Source organism: Carcharodon carcharias, chromosome 17, assembly GCF_017639515.1.
Source record: "Carcharodon carcharias isolate sCarCar2 chromosome 17, sCarCar2.pri, whole genome shotgun sequence".
Classification (NCBI taxonomy): domain Eukaryota; kingdom Metazoa; phylum Chordata; class Chondrichthyes; order Lamniformes; family Lamnidae; genus Carcharodon; species Carcharodon carcharias.
In genome coordinates this window covers 27117097-27123096 of record NC_054483.1, presented here as the reverse complement: position 1 = coordinate 27123096, position 6000 = coordinate 27117097, and positions in this window count along the sequence as shown.

Sequence of the window (6000 nt, the reverse complement as noted above, 5' to 3'; positions counted from 1 at the left end):
ACGCGAGAGTACTGCCTGCTGAGTCAACAGCTGACACCAACACAAGGCGAACACTGAGCAATGTGATACTTGCTGCCATCAATCTCTGCATGGTACAGCCAATTCAGACCAGTTACTGCAATTGCAGAACTCCAAGTCATTGCATTTACAAATTGAAACATCACATGGGCCACAGGCGAGGTGGACGGAAAAACAGATTGCCAAGAAACAAACCCGCACACACAGAAAAACACAACCACTCTGTAGAGTGCGGTACTCAATCTGGAAAACAAACTAAAATATCAAAGGATTCACATTTCAGTGCAGGTACCCTTAGCTGGAAAATATGACAGTCTCATCACCTGAGCACCAGCTGGCTTATACTTTCGAAGTTTTCATTGCTGAATGTGTCTGGGCCACTCATTATGAAGAGGGGAAACAAAGTGGCCAGAATTTGATATGCTTCTGTTGCTTTATTTGTCTTGATGTACATTTTCCTGTTATTTTCACCATGAGCGATTGGGAGCCCAGATGTTAAGAAGTATGTGCTGCGTGTATGAGTGCCTTTATTTGAGGGTCCTGTGTGTTCACAGCTGCAAATGTGCTAAAAGCTTGAATGATGTGTCGGCTTTTCGTTCGCGCGTTGGTGAGTCAGAATTGCTTTCGGGGTCTGCTGCGCGAGTTGATTAATTGGAGAAGCATTTTTTAATGTACCAAGTGCGGACAGGGAAAATGCAGCGGATTCCTGGCATAGACAAAATAAAGTTCCTCTGTATGGCCATGTATTCACTCTAGGTTGTCCTCACTGTCTTTTCACTCAATCTGCCAGGAAGGTGAGCAAGGAAGAGCTCCCCACCACACCACCGTCCGATGTCCATCCCGGAGGAGGAGGAGCAGACAGCTCTTCATCTTCACACAGCAATGACTGAGCCATTCAGCTGCAATCCTCCACTGCAAGTCATAGGATCCCCACAAACCATGTCATTTGATTTTGGTGGCCTTCCAAACTTTATCAACCAGAGTTGTGACCTTGGCTTCATTTGCCAAGTGTGTGGAGCTGTGGTGGCAATAACTGCAAAGCATCCAAGCCAAAAGCAGCCTAATTACTTCCAGTCCTGCTTGGCCCCAGGCCACCCAATGGAATAGTACAAATTGTAGCTGAGAAGGGAGGATATTTGGCCCAATGTCCTTGTGCTCAAAGTTTTGATCACTTGCCCAGAGATCTCCTCCTTCAACTCACTCTCGACTTCTTCACTTCATCTTGTTTCTGTGGTGCACTGTGGCATGTTTTACTTTGTCACAGGCTCTATATAAATTCAAGGTTATTGTTGCGATGGTGCGAGCTCAGGGTGGACCTCCCCTTCCAACCCCTCTGAGAATCAGCCTGAACTTGGCACCTCTCCCTGTAGCCTGAGCTCTTCTCTACAAAGCTGTGTAAAACTGGAGCAATGCAGAGGATAGAGTGGGTGGAGGAGCTGGTGGCTGTGCCGAGTCTCAAACATCACTTTGTGTCGAAATAGTTAGGGGCTCGAGGTCACATAAAGTTTCAAAAGCTATTTTGAGAGGAACGGGTATGAGAAGGAGTCAAAGCTGTTTTCACATTCTCCATTCTGCAAAGAGGGACAAACTCTCACAAACACTGAGTGAAAATCATTTTGTACTGTGATACATTGACACTGGGATAGGGTAGATGCTGCTTTCCATTGGCACTAGCACTAGGATAAGAAGCTTCTACGGTACAGAAATAAACTTCAGCTGAGTGCCTAGTGGCCATAACAACCTCGTGAACACCTATCAAGTTTCATTCAAGTCAAGCAAAGGAGTGAAGTAATCTCTGTTTGCACTAATATCAGAGTCTGAGTGTAAAGATGTTGTGAATCCAAAATCAGAGCCTATCCTGATGCCAGAATAAAATGACATGTGACTTGTTGGAGCAAAGTAGGAACTAGATGATATTCATGGAATCTAAGCCAGGGTGGTGAAATTAAAACCAAGAGGCAGAACATTTCTTTACCAAGAGAGCTTATTGACTTTATTCAGTCTCATGTCTCTCACACCCAGTGTCCCAACTGTCCCCTATTTATATGTGCTCAAATTGTTTAACTAAACAATGCACTTAGCCATATATCGTAAGAATATAAATAATTTAATTAACACACAATTAAGTTTTATTTGTATTTCTGTATCTGTGTGTTAAGAAAGGTCAAACTGAGGTTTAGTTTCACTTTAAAAGGGTGCCTGCATTTCCAATGAGGTTTTTAAGACTGTTGCAGCTAAAGTAAACAAAAAAGGCTGGAAGAATTGGGTTGTTGCCTGGCAACAAGAGTCCAGAGATGCAGGTCCCTCCTACAGATGCACATAGAAAGAGAGATAGGAGAGGAGGCCACTCAGCCCTCTGAACCAATGCCACTGTTTAATTTGGCTTTGGTGCCTTGATCTGATAATAATTAATTGTTCTCAGTGTTGAAAATTTGAATTGAACCAGAAAATCACAGCAGATAGGTCTAAGCGGAGAATCCCAGCAGATAGGCCAAAGCAAAGAATTCCAGCAGATAGGCCTAAGCAGAGAATCCCAGCAGATAAGCCTAAGCAGAGAAACCCAGTAGAAAGACTGAACCAGAGAATCCCAGTAGATAGGCCTAAACAGAGAATCCCAGCAGATAAGACTAAGCAGAGAAACCCAGTAGGTAGGCCTAAGCAGAGAAACCCAGTAGATAGGCCTAAGCAGAGAATCCCAGCAGATAGGCCTAAGCAGAGAATCCCAGCAGATAGGCCTAAGCAGAGAAACCCAGTAGATAGGCCTAAGCAGAGAATCCCAGCAGACCCCTTCTGCAAGGGTTCTCCTCTAGGGTTTCAAACTCTCTTTCTGATGTTCCATACCCCTAGGTCACCACATGTTTTCAAGCTGACTTCCATGCACTCTTCTTCACTGACTCAGCCATCAACAATACTCCACTGCTGCACATGCCCATAGCAAAGAGTTACAGACCTTCGGCCTTCTCTGGACCTTCTTGCCCCTTGCAAGCTGTTCTCACTTTAAATCTGCTTCCTGTCTGCCCCTCACTCTCTTCACCTAACAGGACCTTTTCGAGGTACCTGTCCTTTCTTTGACTAGTCCTTTCTTTGAACTTTACCCTGTTTCTGTCCCATTCCTTTGGCCTTGGGACCTTTTGGTTCCCTCTCCTATCTCTCTTTCTATGTGCATCTGTAGGAGGGACCTGCATCTCTGGACTCTTGTTGCCAGGCAACAACCCAGTTCTTCCACCCTTGTTTGTTTACTTTAGCTGCAACAGTCTTAAAAACCTCATTGGAAATGCAGGCACCCTTTTAAAGTGAAACTAAACCTCAGTTTGACCTTTCTTAACACACAGATACAGAAATACAAATAAAACTTAAACTGCAAAGCTAAAACTCAGTCCTAACACCCACAAATACCAATAAAACTCATTTAAACTGTCTCTATTTCCTAACAATCCCACCCTGAAGTTCCTCTCTTCCTGAGTCCCAAAAAATACCTTTTTGATTCTGGACTATACCATCAATTGCAAAATATTTTAAAACTCATTCCTGTGACAAAAAGCTGGCTGATAATCACAGGAACATGAAGCTCTGAACTAGGGGATATGGGTAACAGAAGAGTTCAGAAAAAGGGCTGGATTTCCCCAGCTTGACAGGAAGGCAAAGGAAAAGGTTCCGAGTGATGAATTGGTCAAAACAATTGACTTTGACCTCGTTATCCCAGCAGTCACATTATACTATAGTTTGGTGTCTACATTCAAATTCTATTGTCTGCCATATCCTATAGCACATTTGTACGACTACACTGTTGTAAAATGCTTTTAAGGGATGGCAGCATGCCATCACTTTAAGGGAAGTGTGTCCTGTGATCCAGTCTCAGTTTCACTTTGGCCTGGAGGGGTACATACGCACGCACACACATACACACGCACACGCACACGCACACGCACGCACGGTCTGATCTTTTCAATCTTGAATGAGCAATTGATGCCTTTGTGTCATAACGCACACGAGAACTAGCAGAGCTCTTTCACTTGTGCTGAAGAATGGATAATGCGTAAATCAGAAATAAGCCGCTCCTGCAGCAGTTCAGTGGCTTGAATGTGCTGATACTTGATCCTTTCTGAGGACATGCAAGAATGCAAGCAATTACTGTAAGCCACAGTATAAACTAATGGGGCAAAGCCAGCAGAGTGGAGAGATTAACATTTATACTTGTTGAAATGTGCTTCATTAAATATGACGGATGAAGCATTTCTTCCAAAGCTTTGTTTTCACTATTGCATCAATGATGACCAGTAGCACAGCAGGTATACAAATTTATCTTATTAATCTTCCCTCATCTGGAATATTAAATATTACCCAGCACCTTTCTAAACATTTGATGTGCTGCTTCAATGTCTAGTGCTGCAAACCTCATGAAATGATGGGCATTTAGCACGACACTTATCCATTAGGCTGTCATAACTCCAGGAGAGTAAACCTAAGAACAAAGGAGCAGGAGTAGGCCATTCAGCCCATCGAGTCTGCTATGCCATTCAACATGATCATGGCTGCTCCCTGGAACTTGCTGCTGGTGAAGATGGTGGAAGCAAAGATAATGAATGTTTTCAAAGGGAAATTGGGTGAACATTTGATCTTAATAAACTCGGAGGGCTATGGGGAAAGAGCGGGGAATGGGACTGACTGGATTGCTCTACTGAAGTCAGGCATGGACACAATGGGCCAAATAACCTCTTTTGTGCACCGCAATGACTCGGTAAATAAGAGGGTGGGAAAGCTATACAAAGCTCTGGTTAGATCAGTCCTGGACTAACTGAGATCAGTTCTGGCCAGCACACCTTAGGAAGGATACATTGGCCTTGGATGGATTGTGGTGTAAGTTCCCAAGAGTGATGCCTACACCACATGGACTGCAACGGTCCAAGAAGACAGCTCACCACCACCCTCTCAAGGGCAACTAGGGATGGGCAATGAATGCTGGCCCAGCCAGCAAAGCCCACATCCCGTGAATGAATAAAAAAAACCCTGGATTCCAAGGATTAAATTAGGAGGAGAGATAATGCCAAATATTTCCTGGAATACAGAGGTGAATGGCCTGCTCATGTATTGCTATGTTAATGAGTGATTTGATCAAAGTTTTCAAGGTTTTAAGGAGAACAGAGGGGATAACTGAAGCAAAAGGATTTCCGCTGACTGGGGAGTCTAGGATTGGGTGACTTGGGGTTCGATTTTCCGGTTTCCAGCAGAGTAAGGGAGGTGGAATAGAAGCGGCGCGGTCTGCTTGCTCCTGCCCCCGCCATCTCAGCTCGACCAATCAAGCGTCATCCAGCCAATCAGCGGTGAGAGGGGGAGGGGGAGGGGGCCTCCACGCCCAACCGGGACCTTAGGCAGGGACATTGCTTAGGCATGGGGGTTAAACCGGGAAGAGGAAGTCAGCCATGACTACAAATTCCAGGCCTCATGCCCTCTCAACATCTCCTTCCTTCTTGTTGTGAGGCTCAGAAGAGTGATTGGCTGAAGTTAAAAACCACGAGGACTTTTGCCACCTTCCCCAGTGGAATCTGCCGCCCACATTCAGCTACGACCCCGGTGCCAGGGCCACTTCTTTGACCCTTGTGCCACCCCATCATTCCCAAACTCCCAAACTCTTTCACCACTGATGCCCCAAAAAAAATGCAGCGGGAAATGAAACGCTCCCACACGATTGGCTCATTAACGAGCTCGTTAATTGGTTATTTCGAAATGGCAGGCGGGCTCCTGATTTGAATACCCGTGAGGCGGAGATGGGTGTGTTACGTTGGTACAATGACCTATTGTACGTAGGCATGGGGGAGGGGCAGCTCTTCTGCTTTACACACATGAAATAGTCCCAAAAAAAAGTTAGACCCTAACTTTTCAGGAGAGAAATCAGGAAACACTTGCCCACGCAAAGCTAAAAGCAAAAAACCAAGGATGCTGGAAATCCAAAACAAAAACAAAAATAGCTGGAAAAACTCAGCA